A 17,868-nucleotide genomic window follows, 5' to 3' on the forward strand; every position below is an offset into this window, starting at 1 on the left:
ATCCATAGTCTAGAAGAGAAAACACTTTCATGCAAAGAATTCCATAGACAATTCAAATGTATGTTATTAACTAAGAGGTAATATGATGGTTGTGCAAAGGATTTTCACGATCTAAAGTTGGGATTGTTAACAACAGATGAATTTGTTGCAAAACTCACGAATTTATTACAATATGTTCCTTACATCAAAGAAGAGAAATAAATATACAAAGATTATTAAACTTCTCGCCACTTTCTTATAATGAAAGTTTTGAATTTGACAATGGATGAAGCAGTAAGGAAGGAAAGATTGTGTTAGCAGCAATTTAAAAACAAAAATGAAGGTTCAAAATCATGGTAGAATAATGAGGATTAAAAAGTTTTGGGGGAATAAAGAAAAAAAACCTCTCCTTTGAAGAAATTTTGGAGAGATCATAAAAAAAAAGGTTAAGCCAAAAAATATTGCAACCTTTTCAATCAAAAACTAGTTAAAAGAAAAAAAAAAAAAAACAATAAAGGAACAATGAGTACAAAAGGGAGGGAACCTTAAAGTGTCAGGGATGTGGAGAACCACATCTATTAAGAAACTGTGCACATAATATTAGAGTTGTAAAAAATATATAAGTTGTTCATGAAGCCACCACAATAAATGATATGGCAAGGAACATCCCCTGGATTAATGTTGCTATGGACGACAGTCAAGCAGGGCACCAATCTACAATGATAGAAATTGAAGGTAAAATATTGAACCAAAATATATTTATGTTAATTTATCGAGGAACTAGTCAGAATTATATTAATCCATAAGCGAAGGAAAAATGTAATCTGAAAAGTAAAAAATTTAAAAATTCCTGGTTAGTACAGTTGGCCACAAGAACAAGGAGGAATTATACAAAACAATGTCTTGTAAATTTAAATGGTTGCAAACTAGAGTTAAATTTAAATATACTCCCTCTAGGTTCTTATGACCTGTTGATAGGTATGGATTGATTAGAGAAACACAAAGATGTAATAAATTGTTAAGAGAAAATAATAACTTCTTTCAACAAAGAAGGAAATGAACGTTTGATAAAAGGAATACCAAGATCCATTTATTTTAGACAAATTTCAACCCCACAACTAAAAATAAGTACAAGAAATGGATGTAAACTTTTTGTTGTCCAAATTGAAGGCAATAATCAGAAAAAAAAAGAAGTCAAAAACTAGATGAGTTACGTGTAATTAGGGAATTTAAATATGTCTTCCACGAGGTGGGACTACCTCCCAAAATATTTAGTACCGGGAGCTACCTTGGTGTCTAAGGAACCTTACCGAATGAGTATTCTAGAATTGCTAGAGCTGAAAATACAGTTACAAGAGTTACTCGATAAAGGTTACATCAGACATAATTTTTCACCTCGAGGAGCCCTAGTGTTGTTTGTTAAAAAGAAGGATGGAATTTTTAGAATGTGCATAGATTATAGACAACTAAATAATTTGACTATAAAAAACAAATATCAATTACCCCGCATTAATGATATATTTGATCAAGTGAGAAGAGTGACAATGTTGTCAAAAATTAATGATGTCATCAGTTGAGGATAAAGGATGAAGACATTCAAAAACCAATAATATGAACTAGATATGGACCTTACAAATTTGTAGTTTTACCATTCGGTCTTACTGATGCACTTGCAATTTTTATGTGTTTAATGAACAATGTGGTTGGTAAGTACTTGGATAAATTTGTGTTGGATTTATCGATGACACACTGGTGTATTCTGTGAATCAAGAAGAAAATGAAGAATATCTTAGAATGGTGCTGCAATCTTGAAGGGAACACTAATTATATGTAAAATTCAGTAAAAGAAAATTCTACAAATGCAAAATATAATATCTAGGTAATTTTATTGCCAAGGAAGGATTATCTATTGAACTTGAGAAGGTGAAGGCCATTTTAAATTGGCCCATACCTAAGGATATATTAGATGTCAGATCCTTCATGGGAATCATAGGGTATTACAAAAGCTTCATTGAAGGTTTCTCAAAATTACCTTATCCTAATACTTCCTTACAAAATAAGGGAGTAAAATTTGAATGGATACTGAAGTGCCAAGAAATGTTTAAAAAATTAAAACATTTTCTAGGTGTAGACATATTTTAAAAAATTAGAGATCCTGAAAAGGATTTTGGAGTGTGTACTGTTGCGTGTCTTGAAAAGCTAGGTGGTGTCCCCATGCAAGAAAATTATGTAGTAGCCTATGAGTTAAGAAAATTGAAAGTCCATGAAAGAAATTACGTTGTATATGACATAGCGTTGGTTGATTTTATTCATGCTTTAATATTGTGGAGACACTATTTGTTGGGAAAAAGGTTACACTTATCACATATCACATTAGTCTAAAATATTTTTTTATCCAACCGGTTTTGAATGCTAGACATGCTAGATGAATGACATTTTTAGTGTGTTTGAGTTTGAAATAAAGCATACTGTGGACAAACAAAATAAAATATTAGTTTCTTTAAGTAGAAATGTGAGTGCACTAATGGGAATTTTTGTTAGAAGTGCTAAAACATATTTTGTTGAACAGATCATAATTTCAACACAGAAATATGACACTTATCTAAAAGTTTGCCAAAAGTTACAACAAATGGAAGTGCGTGGTTATGTAGAAAATTCAAATAAATTACTCCCATAAAGAAATATAATTTATATTCCAAATGAAGATGCTTCAAAACAACTTACCTTAAATCAGCATCATCAGGAAGCTTTTGCAAGACATCTAGTATACTAGAAAATGATTTCACCATTGAGAAAAGAGTTTTATTAGTTTGGTATCAAAAAAAGGTGGAAAAATATTTAGCTAAGTTCCTAGAGTGTCAACAAGTGAAGGGAGGACACCAACACCCGACTAGATTGTGAAATCCACTACCCATTCTAGAATGGAAATAGGAAGTTATATCTCTACACTTCATTACTGGGTTACTAAGAAAGAGAAGGTAACACAAATCTATTATGGTTATGGTACACAAACTAAGTAAAACAACACATTTTATACTTGTTTAATCTACTTTTGGAACAACATAGATTGAATATATTTTCATGCAGTGAATTTTACGGTTGCATTGCGTACCAAAAATGGTGATATCTAATATAGATGCCAACTTCACTTCTAAATTTTGGAAAACAATGTTTGGAGGAATGTGCACATAGCTTAATTTTGTATTTCCTACCATCCCCAAATTGATGGATAAAAAGAAAGGTAAAACCAGATTTTAGACGTTATGTGAAGGATGTACGTAATGGAAAGACCTGCTAAGTGGGAAAATTTCCTACATTTAGTAGGATTTACTTATAAAAATAGTTACCAAGATTTTATAAAAATGAGTCGTTTCAAAGCATTGTATGTAATGAAAATTTGTAATCCCCCAAGATGGAGTCGGTCAAAAGACATACTCATATTACAACCAAATGTGTTGTAAGAAATGTAATAGGTGGTTAAGAATGTGAGGAATAATTTTAAGGTTGCCTAAGATAAACAGAAGAGTTGTGTAGATCAAAAGAGCACACAAAAATTTTAAATTAGGAGAATATGTATATATAAAAGTTAAACCAAGAAAGAGCACTCTAAGACTAGAGACTTGTGCTAAATTACCACCTAGGCTTTGTGGTCCCTTTGAAATTTTAACTAGAGTTGGGCTAGTAGCTTATCAGGTAGCATTTCCTAGTCACATCAATGTAAATAATGTTTTTCATCTCGCATTAAAGAAGAAACATATTCATGATGATTCTCATGTTATTTATTAGAATTTGGATCATGTGGCACGAGAAGGAGATTTCTAAGTAGATCCACTTCAAATCTTAGATCAGAGACAAACCATGATCTAGAGTTGAGCCATTTCCTATTTTAAAGTGCAATGGAAAAAATTTACCTCACATAAGGCTACGTGGCAGATGGAGGAAAAAATGAGAGAAGCATTTCTAGATTTTCTCCAAAAGGAATGGAAAGGAAAGAAAACATCTACGATGATGTTTATTTAAGGGGTGAGGCAGGGGGGGGGTGGGTGGTGGGGGGGTTGGGTAGGGGTGCGAGGATGTAACACCACTATGGCATTGATTTTTAAAAAATTACTATTTTTAGACATTGAACTATTATTGGATTTAATGGTGGTGGAAGCCATGATGAGACTTATGTGATGATGTAATTATTTTATTATTATTTAATTTAATAAACAATTTTCTTGGAGATATTCAAGAAAGAGCACTAGATTTTAAAATGCATCTTTACATCTAAGGAAATGTTGTTATTGGTCAAGTCCACATCATGGGCCTTGCCTAAAAGTCTCCTAAAAGTCTCTAGGAGAAAAAAAAATTAACATAATGGGAGAGAAAAAATATTTTAATCACTTAGTTGGAGAGAAATACTAAGTGGGGTTGAATAACGTACTGGAGGAGAGAAAGCCATTCTTTAAAGAAAAACTAAAACAAAAGGCTTACAAACCTTAAAAAATGATGCTACTAAAAATTTGTTGGGAAGAAAACTATAAAATAAACCACCTAAGAATAGAAGAGGTGGTTGATTCTAGAGGCAAGAAGCTCTTAGCATGGGGGGAACTAACATAGGAAATTCATGGATGGGTGGAATGTGCTTCATTCCTGAATATTCCCCAACCATTGGAAGGGAAAATTTTAAGGATAAAAAGTTATTTTAAAGCTTAGAAACCTTAGCAAATCTTACTAGTACATAATATGCAATTTGAGAAATGTTTGGAAATGTTTTTGTAAAAGTATTCAAATTATGATATTTTTATATAGTCTTTATATATAATTTTGGCAATTTTGGAGGTAAAATAAAATTATACTATAAAATTTGGGAAAATAATTTTTAGAAAAAGTGGAAATTAACGAATCTTTTTTTTGGAAAAAACATGGAAAATTAGCCCACTTGCGAATATTAGCCCCTAAAATTTTTTGTAAGCATTGCATTATGGTTGGATGAGAATTATCAGTCTATTTTACATTTGACAATAGATTAATTATTGCTTGAATTATTAGAAAATGATAGAGAAGTTTTTTTTGAAGTCTACATGTACTATTTATTATGCACGTATATTGATTAATATTAATTATATGTTTGAAAGCATACATGAAGATATAATATAACTAGTTTTAGACTCTCTTTATATATAATTACATGTTTCATTATGACTTATGATTTCAACATAAAATTAGTATTATCAGTATGAATAGAGATAATATTAATAGTGAATGAAAAGTAGATCAAGGAAGTGTAAATAAATGATGGTGTAAACAATAAATGCATTTCTATGTTATGGATTTATGATAAGTAAAGAAGAATGGATTGTATATCTATGGAAATGATGGGTATGACACCATATAAGTTTTCTTATAGTAATTATTATCCAACTATATTATTATTCGTTGATTAGTAAGTTTATTTTTGTACATATCAAAGAAAAGAGAATGCACAAGAACTATTAGAGATCGTTAGATATTTGAATAAAATTCCGAAATAACAAATGAATTGAATGCTAGTAGAAATATTTAATGAGAAGGAACTTGGATAATAACTATAATAAAATTATGATGTTCCATAATTGTCGGATTATTAGAGTTGTTTGTTATTTTGAAATATAAATAAAATCTAATCATAAAACAAGTTATGGAATAGTTCTGAGATTACTGAAGGGGAAGCTCTAATAAGTAGTGGAATAGTCTTGGCTCTAAAACCATAATTTGTTTATGAATAGTTACCAAAAGTGTTTCAAAGAGAATTATACTATATAAAAATATTATAGGAACATGTGTGATCTAATCTTAGTTGACCAAAATGATAGAACATTTCTGAAAGCTATAAAACTATAATATATTATGAGGATTGTTGTCCTTAATGGTTGTCACAAAAGGATAAATTACCCACAATTCAAAAATATAATCGTTCGACCTTAGTTCGAAATATAGGTATTTTGTATATTATGTATATTCTAATAAGCAAAGGAGTGAAACTCCTTCATAAAGGTACTGAGTAAATTAATAACACAATCCAATATCTTTTTAAGGATGAACCAAGAGCAATACATTTTTTACAGTATTACTACTGGTATTATATAGAACCATGTACATAAAAAATCAGTTTAATATAATAATAATAGTAAATAAAATGCAGTAATAATAAATAGACATATATCCCCACTTGACTTGTAAACAACTATGGGTCTGTTAAACCTACACTCTGTTATTCACATGGAAAAAAAATTTCTGTGCAAATCAAATGAAAATATGAAAATAGATGAAGTATTAAAGAGTTCAAGACCAATCAATTATTGATATCTAAGTAGATACAGAACAATCCTTGTTATGGTTCAAGATATAACCAACAAGGTATCAAAAAATAATTAAAATATAAAGACAATAGCAATCAGAAATGGGGATATAGTAAATACCAATGACATGAGAATAATTAACCATTGTATTATATAAAATTGTTATAGTTCCTATGGAAAAAAACTTTTAGGGTCTGGACCGACAGGCCACAAAGAACCTTTTTATAATAAAATTAAAGAGTCATATTTTCCCAATTGAAGAATTTGAAAAAATAGAGGAAAACAACAAGAGCAATCTAACTATGAATAATGGATATTAAGTCCTTGAGACTGCTAGGTCATTTGATAGGAGAAATCCATATGAGTGTTAACTTGTAGAAAATTTTGGAGTCAAAGTGTTTAATATCCAAGACTCTAAGTGTTCACAAACTCAAAAAGGGGTGTGCCAAGTTTGATTAGATTACCTGAAAGCGGAATGAGTTGTTTTAGTTAGTGCCAGATTGAGTAGAAATGAAAATCGTGACAAATAAATGGAAGTCAAGGTGTGGAAAGACCCTTATCTCTATGATGTCACACGGCTATTCTAAATGTCATAGATTTGCCTGACAAATAAAAGAAAGGGATGACTACTACAAACTATATCATTGAAAACTCTCAAACTACTTAATGCTCATTAATTGAATTTAAAATGGGAAACTGTACTACCCAAAATCATTGACTAGAGAGGCAAGTTTTTTTCTCAGAGACCAACACAAACCACCAAAAGTTAATACATGCAGTCAAAGGGTTGGGGAAATGAGTTAAAGTCCTAGTGAACTAGACTAGAACCCCAAGTGATGATTTCGGTCTTAGAAACCAGAATTCATTCCCTCTATATCTGATTCAATAATTAAATTACCGAGGTTCATGAGAAGAAAAAAAATTAGGTATGGTAACATAATATAAGAAAATATGTGGAGAAAAATTATTAAAAGGAAAATTTGACAATAAAACCCTTTGCCATAGCAGGGACCATATCATCAAACATAATAAGGAGAATGAAGAGGTTTTTTAGAATAGAATATTCTCCCTATTTGTTGAGCGTAAATGTGTAATACCCCTCTATTTCTATGTAAATATAATATTCTTTTAGATTGTACTATTTTTAATCGTGATGGCTAGAAATCCATAGTGAACTTGACTTAAAGTAAAGGTTGATGATGTATTAAATGAATTTTATTAATAAAGAAGAGAACCATAAATTACTTGGGAAAGAACCACTGGAGTTAAAGAGATTATTTCTAGGATACATAAACCAAGGTTGATGGATAAGATCAAAACAATCTTCCCTTAAATCACTCTTAAAAATACCTACGAGTTGAATAGAAATATTTACTATGATGGGAGAGAAAATATATTAAGTCACGCAATTGTAGAAAAACAATGATAAAAAGTGTGGAATAAAGTGTCACGGGAGAGAAAAGATGACTTTAAATAAAAAGAAACAAAGCGTCGTCTAGTAGGTTTGTAGGTCCTAAAAAGTGGGATGTCACTATGGAAAGAAAGTTCTTCGACTGGAATTGGAACTGCTTCTTTGACTGGATCAATGGAAACCGCCTTGACTCCTGGCTTTGGGCACTACTTATGCTCGAACTGCTGCATTCACCTCTGCCTCCACTTCTGGCTTTGATGGCTTAGCCCCCGCTACAAGTGCTGGGTGAGAAACTGGATCATTCACTGGTGCTGGATCCATATCTGTACGAGATGCTGGTGAAACTACTCGCTTTGCCTGAGTCGACATGGCCCCCTCGATCGTAGGAAGGGGAAGGTAAACTGGCATGGTCCCATTTATGCCCATATAGGTTATAGGTAATCCCAATAGGAATAGGTATGTCTCCGCGCTTGGATTTTCGACTGATACTGGAGGGGATGCTTTTGGATCCGGGCGAGATGCTGGCTATCATACGAGTTTTGTATCTCTTGCCTCTGCCAGGTCAACTGCCTTTCCTACTGCTGTCGTCCTTACTTATGCCTCTAGTGATGGGGCTACTGTTTGACTTGACTCTCCAATGGATTAATAAAAAACAGGCATGGGGTCAACTGAGTTAACTGGGTATGGATCTGCTTTTGTTTCATTGGTTGATGCCCGTGGTTGCCCGTGACTTATTTCATATGGTTCATTGAGCCTGAGCCCTGCAACTGAATCTACACTTGGCACTGGAACCCATGCCTTTGCTTCTCGATCAGAAAAAACTGCTAAATCTACACCCGTAACCGGATCTACAGCATCTGTCTTTGCCGGTGATGCTTACCTTGTTACTGTAGGTGCCGTAGCTTTTGCTGTTGGTATTTATGTTCCCTCCACCACTTTAGCCTCTGCCTATGACTCTGCCTTTGCTGGTCAATCTGATTCCGATGGGTGTACATCTATGGATCCTGCCTGTGCATTGGATCACCGGATAAGGCTAGCGGGTGGTAGGTAAGGCTGGTGGCTTTCTGGCTGCGGTAGTAGTAGTGGCGGGTGGCTGGATATACTTTCGCTGGTACTGCATCGTGATCAAGAACTGGTTCCTCTCGACCCGGAGCGAGCCGCTAGGAGCAACGTTACAATAACCCATAGATGTGTACGTGAAAGAACCAACCTCCTAGCTTCTTGATGCATCGTAATATAAGAGAAATGTACATACCACCTTAGCTGCTAGGAAAATGCGCAAGGTACCAAGTTGGTTGTGTAAGATATCATTAATTGGGCTATTTTGAGTCATACTTTCGGTTAAGGCGCCCCTCAAAAATCGGCAATTGCTCGCTGATCGCTGGCTTCACTCATACCTGAGTTAGCATAGTATAATAGTGATTACTTCGCTGACGAATCTTTTCTCTGGGTTCTCCTTAATGTCATTATATCAGAAATGAGTATTTGGTATACTTCATCTCTGTCTCTGGCATTACTGACTAAAGAAAAGAGTTTGATCCTGGCTCAGAACAGTGAAAGTGATGGTGAGATTGCTTGTTCGTGAACTAGCGTTAATGGGGTGAGGTGGTGAGCGATGGAAGATCTATTTCTATTGCTTTTATGTATTTCATGCTTGGCACGGTGAATCATTTCAGTGGATATCTATATCTTATTGACCTTTCAGTTATTATTCATTTCATGGGGAGGAATAGATTACCTTGAATCAAGTTATTATTCCTTGGATAGCTATTCGCCTCTCCTTATCTTATTCATTGAGGGGGGGAGGATATCACCTTGAAGGAATTGATTCTTATTCCTGGAAGGGATATCACCTGGAAGTTCTTATTCTATGGATGTGGGTAAAAGCCTTTCACCTTGATCTATGTCTTTTCCTTGAGATAGCTACACCTTGATCTTGCTCCGCTTGTTCGTGTGCCATAGATCGGGTTAGACCCTGTTGATTGGACACTATTGATCGGTGGTACGAGATGATAGAAGCAGTCCCGGTTATTCATTCATTCATTCCCAGAGCTATTGATGGTGGGTTAGACCGCTTCATGGTTCACACAGCTTGGTTCGTTCGATTGCTTGGGGGTTCTGGTTCACACAGCATGGTTCGTTCGATTGCTTGGTTCGGTCAGTTCATTGAATCAGTAAAGAGGTAAGGTTTGGGTGACTTTGACGGGACTATTTGCTTTGGTAACATCAACCAAACTATTGATTGGTAACATCACCGGACTATATTATATACGTCACCGTCCGATCAACGAAGTAATAGCGCAAGGGCATATCACCCTGGCTATCGAACCGTAAAGGACGTTGGGGACTCTGCCTATGGTGTCTTTGCCTCTCCTGCAACCTTTGTTGCTTTTCTCTTTGGTGCTACTGGTCCGGATGCTGGGTAAACTTCACTTGGTGCTTGCTCATAAACTTCACTTGTCAGATGCTAGCGGTGATGTAACAATTTCAGCTTGTAGCTAGAGTATAGAGGTTCAATGGAGATGGAACTTTTTCAAGAATTTCTTTGTGAATTATTTATTTGTACATAGGCCCCTGCCTTCGCTCATGCTGGTGGTTCTAGGTCAAGGGGTTCTTCGACTGGAATTGGAACTGCTTCTTTGACTGGATCAATGGAAACCGCCTTGACTCCTGGCTTTGGGCACTACTTATGCTCGAACTGCTGCATTCACCTCTGCCTCCACTTCTGGCTTTGATGGCTTAGCCCCCGCTACAAGTGCTGGGTGAGAAACTGGATCATTCACTGGTGCTGGATCCATATCTGTACGAGATGATGGTGAAACTACTCACTTTTCCTGAGTCGACATGGCCCCCTCGATCGTAGGAAGGGGAAGGTAAACTGGCATGGTCCCATTTATGCCCATATAGGTTATAAGTAATCCCAATAGGAATAGGTATGTCTCTGCACTTGGATTTTCGACTGATACTAGAGGGGATGCCTTTGGATCTGGGCAAGATGCTGGCTATCATATGAGCTTTGTATCTCTTGCCTCTGCCAGGTCAACTGCCTTTCCTACTACTGTTGTCCTTACTTATTCCTCTAGTGATGGGGCTACTGTTTGACTTGACTCTCTAATGGATTAATAAAAAACAGGCATGGGGTCAACTGAGTTAACTAGGTATGGATCTGCTTTTGTTTCATTGGTTGATGCCAGTGGTTGCCCGTGACTTATTTCATATGGTTCATTGAGCCTGAGCCCTGCAACTGAATCTACACTTGGCACTGGAACCCATGCCTTTGCTTCTTGATCAGAAAAAAATTGCTAAATCTACACCCGTAACCGGATCTACAACATCTATCTTTGCTGGTGATGCTTAACTTGTTACTGTAGCTGTCGTAGCTTCTGTTGTTGGTATTTATGTTCCCTCCACCACTTTAGTCTCTACATATGACTCTGCCTTTGCTGGTCAATCTGATTCTGATGGGTGTACATCTATGGATCCTGCCTGTGCATTGGATCACCGGATAAGGCTAGCGGGTGGTAGGTAAGGTTGGTGGCTTTCTGGCTGCGGTAGTAGTAGTGGCGGGTGGCTGGATATACTTTCGCTGGTACTGCATCGTGATCAAGAACTGGTTCCTCTCGACCCGGAGCGAGCCGCTAGGAGCAACGTTACAATAACCCATAGATGTGTACGTGAAAGAACCAACCTCCTAGCTTCTTGATGCATCGTAATATAAGAGAAATGTACATACCACCTTAGCTGCTAGGAAAATGCGCAAGGTACCAAGTTGGCTGCGTAAGATATCATTAATTGGATACTGGATTGCGCGAATAATGCATCATCTAGAATCTGTTCATAGTCAAGTGCCTGCTTTCGGGTGGTAGGAGCAAAAGCGATTTGATCGGTGGATGCGGGTCGAGTCAATGCTGCTATCTGGTTCAGCCTTAAGGATAGAGAGGTGGGTCGAGTGTCTCGCTGGATCTCGAAGCAGTCGTCGGAGGCCAGAGTCCCTCTTCCACTCAGAAGGGGGCAATTGAGTGTTCGGTGGAGAATCCTGTTGTCGATGTGGGCGGAGTGCTCTGGATGAGGTTCGATCTCTTCATGTATATCGGTTCACCATAGATAGATTCATTGCAAAGTGAGAGGAATGAATTGGTCTGTCGGAACTATATGAACACTCACCCGATTCTATATATAAAGCGGTCTGAACAATGCTTTCGGTTAGCCTGAACACCCATATCCTAGGGATCGAATTGAAGGCATAGGACTAGCGATGTTGTTTTTATAAGCCAACCAATTCTCTATCGCCCGGCATTGCCTTGCTTGCGGTTCATTCAGTCGTTCGGTACTGCACTTTCATTTCGATGGTTGCTCTCGGCAGCGCAGAAAGAGGTTGGAATCGAGTTGTTATTACGTAGATAATTCAAAGCTCGATCGAAGTTACGTATTAACGGAAATGAAAGCGGAGAAAAGGTCTTGGTTTCGAAGTCCAGCTGGTTCAACAAGTTCGTTGGCGATCCAACGGCCCCTGAACACCCATATCCTAGGGCCTGTTCCGCGAGATCAGCAAACTTCATGAATCGGGGCCCCGTCTCTTCTCAAATACTGGTTCGTCGTGTTCCAGTGCAAGGATTGATGCCTGAAGTTGCTTCCGCATCGAAGTATATCCAATATTGTGTCCAAGGTATGGAGGGCTCTTTCGAGAAGGGAGGGAACCGCATAAAGAGCCGTCGATTTTGGACTTTCAAGAAAGAACGACCAATCTTCACCTAGAGACTTCTTGCCGTGTCCATCAATTCTACTTCCCTTTTCTTTCCCTATCTTTTACCTATGAACGATAAGGGCTCCGCTCCTCATATTAGTAAGTTCTGGTCGCCTTACCAATTAGTTGTTGGACTTACTTATATGTTCCCTATTCACCATATTTCAAAGCGATAGGAAGGGGAGGGAGGCACCCAAACATAAACCCACACATAAAAAGGTCAGGCCTTCCAGGTAAACATACGTCATAAAAAAAGAGCATCCCCTGAAGGTGCAAAGCCGCTTGTCCCTCCGGGGGCAAGGAGAGGTATCATCTTTTGATGAAGGATGGGCACCTCTGAACTAAGGTTGTTTATTAGTAGAGTCTCCCCGAATATCTGTATTTGCTTTCCCCTCCCGGTAATGCAAGGAAGGGTGTTTTCGCCTATTCTATTTATAGAGCACCCCTGTGTATAGCACCCCCCTTGAATCTGACGGATCAAATCATTTCTGGGAAAGTCTATAGTTCGTTCATCTCCTTCCTGCCTTAAAGAAGATTAAGATAACCACGTATGTCTGCGGAAGGTCTTGACTCGTGGATTGGTGTAATCCGCTGACCTTTGCGATTTGCTATTCTTTATAAAGAGACACGCAAGATAGGGTTCAGAGACGATGGATTCCTCATTGGGTTTATGAAACGTGATGGGATGTGCCTTTAAAAGAGAATAGATAATAGATAGGGAGAATAATAGCTACGAGAAAGTATATGCATCATTGATCTCCTTATGCCAAGGGGTTTCTCGCTCATTCATCTTCTGGGTGGAAACCTGCCTATTAGGAGCTTGTGATTGTATCTTTTTTATAAAGATAACCGCAATATGGGGTTCCTAGAGGATGGATTGTTGATCTGTCTAAAAAACGGTATAAATAGGGCTGCCTGCGTATTGGTACAGCTATAATAAGCCTACCTCAAATCTTGTTTCATGAGGCTAATCTCGCGCTCTTCCCCGTGATCTCTGAGGCAGGGATCAAGATCTCGATCAGTCACAGGCAGGTTGATCTAAGCAGTACGATTATACGAGATTCTGGTACGATTCATCAGGCACAACCGGACACCTATGCTTCTCGATCTCGATCTGCTGCTACAATGGTTGGGTAAACTATTGAGTCAACTGGACCTTCGACTGGAGTATACGGATTTGGAACTGAGAGAAGGGGGGCTGGAATAAGAAAGGATACTGAGCGAGATGATGGTGGGGAAGCTGCTGGATCAACTGAAAAAGCTGCTGTTGGTAGCTCTGGATCATCAATCGGTTCAAGGTAAGCAATTGACTCTGTCTTTTGTTGTTCTGCACCCCCTGTTTCGACTTTGGAAACGGTTTCCACCCCTGCCTTTGTCTTTGCTTATAGACTCTGCAAGCTATCAAACTTTCTAACTGAAAGGAATGTTGTAGGCTCTTCGACTCGGGCTATCAAATTGTAAGGAACACTGGTCGAGGTGCTCTTTCCAAATCTTGATCAACCTAAAAGCGGGACTGCATTTGACCTTTTCTTTGTGTAGCCTACTTTGGACTGATACGGGATTGGTGAGCTTGCATTGCCTATGCTAACGCTTGAATGATTTGGCACACGATGGACAATTGTGGTTGTGTGTCTCGTGTTAGGAATGATGCTGATGGGATCCCCCAAAATAGGGTTTCTATCTTTACTTAAATGGTTGGGCCTACCCCCTTGCTTATTGACTTTTCCGCCTGTGAAAGACCAAAAAGGCTCTTCACGTCTGTGATTTCGTTCATTTATGGTAGAAAAACTTACCCCTATATGAGATTTCCCCTAGATGAAAACTAGTGCCTATTGCGGATAATCACGTCGAGGTGTATCATGCAATTTATCTCCATGATCAGAAGGTGGAATTAGGTAAAAAATCATCCATTCTTTCACACCTTTTGAACTCAATGGGCAGGTCGAGAGTTCGACAAGCTCACCCTCTCCTTGGAAGTCGAGCCCCTCTTCTTAACAATCGAGCATGCTTACGCACCTTGTCGGTCCTCACCCATCAGTCCTTACCCATCGGTCCTCACCCATATGATGGATGAGCTTCCAAATCAATGGCGGCCTTAGCAGTTGAGCCCCTCCGGTCCTCACCCATATGAATGAGTGAGTGACTCCGTCCCTCTCCTTGACAGTCGAGCTGATGGTGGCCTTGATAGTCGAGTGTGCTTACGTACCCTACCGGTCCTCACCATATGAATAGTGAGTGACTCCGTCCCTATGAAGAAGTAAGGGCCATCTGAGTTTCGCTCATTACCTCTCCTGGTGGTCGAGCGTGCCTTTGCATCCTCTCCTTTCACAGTCGAGCCTTCTTACGCATCCTTTCTTTCTTTCCTTATTTTCTACTGAGATCGAGGAAAGAATCATTTAAGTAAGAGTAAGGCAAGGGCAAGTCATGAAACAATGGATGGATGGGCGGGGTAGCCACTATAGCCCACCTTTCAGTATTGAAATGGCCAGGTCCAAGGAAGGATGGCTCGCCTGACATAAGGAGAGGAAAGCGTAATTACATATATAATGAATGAATGGCTGCATTTTCGGCATAGGAAAGCACTTTGCGAGTTCCAGGTAGAGGGGAGGGGAAGGAGCCTATGTACTTGTCACGCCCCTAAGTAAGGCTACGCATATTGAAAGCTAGGAGTCACTAACGTATTAGACAGGCTTTTAGTAACGTATTGAAAGCCAGAAGGATATAACAAGGTATAACCTTCTATTTCCCCCGGTGAATCAGAATAGGGGGTAGCAGCACTAGCATCATTGGACCATGATGAACCACTAACACCCACCTTCCTTGTTACTAAGGAAGGAAAGAAGTGGGAGGGTTACCATCAGGCTACAAACCATCAGGGGGTAAGAGATCTGGTTCTAGGTGCACCAATTTCAGGGTAGTCTCCTATTCATAATATGAACGACGGAATGAAATGCTATATACTTAATAAGATCCAGCCGCAGGAGTATAAGCAGTCCCAATTGATAATGCGAGTGATTCAAAACCCGTTGAAGCAGCACCATAAGAACCCGTTCAAGGCAAAGGAAGAGAGGGCACCCCTGAGTTGAACCAGAGCCGCCTATTTCCCTTGTTTCAGTACCATCCTCGTATTCTGTAATGAGATTGTTGATTATGTTGCACATAGATCTCAACTAGAGGAAGAAATAAAGGAGAAACTTCACGGTTGGGAGGAAAGTGTTTTTGGCTCAAGTAGTTTTCAGGCACCCATTTCTAGTTAGAGGATCTAGTCATTCTAGTTAAAATTTACATGCATTCCAACAAGTGCCTTTTCATTGTTTTGATTTGGGTTACATGGAATTAAAATTGCTTACTTCTGGCTATTGGGTGTAGTTATGCTGGTTGAACTTACTTGCATTTGGAATTGTAATATATATATATATATATATATATATATATATATATATATATATATATATATATATATATATATATATTGATGGTTGTTTCAAAGGAATTTAATTAGAAGGAACTTCAAATTGGCGAATTTCTATTACCATGGATATTTTTATTATTATTAATATTATATCTGACCATTTGATTTATTTTCAGTATTCAAATGTACCCTCCATAGATTGATTTCGTTACGGTTGGGTTGTACATTTAATTTTTTTGTGTTAAACTAATGATAACCGTTAATAGAAAGTATACTCATGGCTCTAGGATTGAGCACTGTGAAGCCAATTAATATGGCATAAATAATAATTTTTGCAGTGCGTATATGTTTTATAGTGCGTATGAGTAACACCCATGTCTCCATAAAGTCATTCCATCAAAGTTTCAAACACTAAAACTTCTTTTGCTACGAAAGAAAAAAATTGAAGGTAGTACCTAGAGGATGAAATAAAGACGCCCATTCTTCTCGGTGATGACAAGTTTCTAGTACTCATAACACATAGAAATGATATGGAACCAACGATTTGGAATAACATAGGCCCAGGAAGCCTTCAATGGATGATGATACAAACTCGTCATTGGTAGGAGAGGGAACTTATAATTATGCCTATGGACTCAAACTGAACCTTAGAAGTTTTCAGATTCACAGAATACCATGAAGACAAAAATATTGAATCAAATGGAAACACATGAGAAAGTAATTCATCACGTTATTGTAGCATTGAACAATAGATGTGTTCCCCATAACAAAATCAGATCTAACAAATGTAAGAGGCAAAGGCATTGTATGCTTCCTAAGTCTAATAACACAATTATATTAGTTGTGATATTTAAACCCATAGCCATAGGGAGAGAGAAACAAGAAAATAGTAACCTTTTATTAGAAATGGTGAATGCAGGGGATAAATATGTTACTAACCATATTTAAGCAATGAAAATACAAAAAAAATATGTTAATTTTATTATGTGAAGCTGAAAGATGCAGAAGAAGAAAGAAACGACCAAATAATATAGAATTGCATTACCAAATCTATCTTCAAAGACTGATACAGTCCAAAATCATAGTCTAATGACACACGATCTGTATCCATGTGATAATTTCATCCATATACACTGAGAGATAATCAGGCATGTGAAATCCAAATGAAACATGAGTTTCCTAGTCGTAGCAGTAGGTATTACACAATAGACTATATTTAAATGAACTGATATCACAAATTCTTTATAAATTAGTACTGGAAAATTTATATACAAATTTCAAAACTGAGAAAGACTATTCTCACATAGGAGTATAATTACACATGTCAAACATTTCACCATATATAGCATTAAATGAAAAAAATGTAACTAATTATACATTCAGATGCATGAAAATAATATAAGAGTACATCCATCAAACCATAACACCAATATTTTAATAAGAAAAATATGAGTTTATAGCCCATCAGAAGAGTATTGAATTATACCAAATTACATAATAGAAATAGAGAAAGTATTTAAAAACAAATTAATTAGGGGTTTAACCCTTTAGTCCATTCTCATATAGGAACGAACACCATGGAACCATTAACAACCTAATAGGGTGCAACAACTCCATAGGAAACCATTATTCCTTAAGTGTGACACATTTCCTTTAGAAGAAATAATTACATTAGTTAACCGACCTAGCAGGAGGGAGAGAGGTTAGTTGAGGAGCAATAGACATTCGAACTCTCAGGATGTTTGTAAGAACCCAAAACAAAGGAATATAAAAAGTAAAATCTTTGAATAGATAAGGGTTGAAGGTACCTACAAAAAAAAGAGAAATTAAGGGTTAGTGTCATGTTTGTATGGGAATAGAACATACAAAATGTGGAAAAAAATTAGCTAATAACACCTTCCAGCCAACCGTTTACCTTCTAAAGTACCATTTGTTTTCATGAGGTCATATGTGTCGGAAATATGCAACACAGAAAGGGTGAGAAAAAGAATGTGGTAAT

The sequence above is a fragment of the Pinus tabuliformis genome, chromosome 7 (assembly GCF_031772625.1).
Source record: "Pinus tabuliformis cultivar Carrire ecotype Pingquan chromosome 7, CPIR1, whole genome shotgun sequence".
NCBI lineage: Eukaryota > Viridiplantae > Streptophyta > Pinopsida > Pinales > Pinaceae > Pinus > Pinus tabuliformis.